The following is a 1,029-nucleotide window of genomic DNA, read 5'->3' as shown; positions in this document are numbered from 1 at the left end:
GTGAGTATAGTTCCCAGGAGATTGCCAAAGCTCTGTGGAATGGGGAGTTTATTTCAATTCACCTCCAGCTAATGGATGCAAGCCCAAGAGCTTCAGTTGCTTTTGATCCAACTGTGACTCCAGTTGTTTTTCTTTCAGTCTAGGAATTTTTTAAAAGCAGCTGAATGACAATGGCACCTCTGTTTCATTCTAACAGGACATACCAATAATTCCATTCCTTAGATGTACAAAAGAAGCTTTTAAGAAAAATAGTTATTCAAGTAGAAGTCAGTATGTATCTGCTGGTAGGTGTCCAGAAGCCCCCAGTGCAGTGGTATTGTTGTCTCCTGGGTCCTGATGTCCTTTGGGGTGCAGGTGTCTCCTTGTGCTTCTGTTCAGGACCTCATTGAGTTTGATCTTAGCAGTCAAAAAAATGTAAGGCAGAGAGTCCCTTATGTTTGTTTCATCCTCAAACTACTTATGAATATTTCTTTGGCTTTACGGTTGTTTTTTTTTTTCCCCTAAACTTTTGGTGGTTAAAAAAACAACAAACCAGAAAGGGAGCAGAAAATGAGATGCTGCAGTGCCTGTAAATCCACCCAATTTAAACTCAATTCATTGTGTAACACTTGTCATGATTTTAGTCAGAGGACATTCCTCCTGTATCAGAAAAGGAAACATTACGTGACAAGCAGTCAATCTGGTTAGTTACTGAACTAAAAGGTGTTCTGAAAGGCTCAAAATCTGGTAGTAATCAAATTCTACCAAGACTCATGCAAGATCAGAAGAGAACCTCAGCCATTTTCCTATGTACCACCTCCCAGGCTAACCAGCAGTTTGTACACTGGTTCTCTACTGGAAGAAAAATGTCTTAGATTTCTGTTTGTGCTACTACAGTGTCTAGAGAAAAGGGAAATACTTGTAAAAAACGCTACAAAGAACAGTGACTCCAACTGTGGCTACAGCAGTCATCTAGGGAGCAATCACATTTGGTAAGCTTTCTAATCTATAGGTTGTTTGCACAGAACTGGCAGAGATGATACAGATCCT

Source organism: Calypte anna, chromosome 1 (genome assembly GCF_003957555.1).
Source record: "Calypte anna isolate BGI_N300 chromosome 1, bCalAnn1_v1.p, whole genome shotgun sequence".
Taxonomy (NCBI): domain Eukaryota; kingdom Metazoa; phylum Chordata; class Aves; order Apodiformes; family Trochilidae; genus Calypte; species Calypte anna.
Note: the sequence above shows the minus strand (reverse complement) of the source record.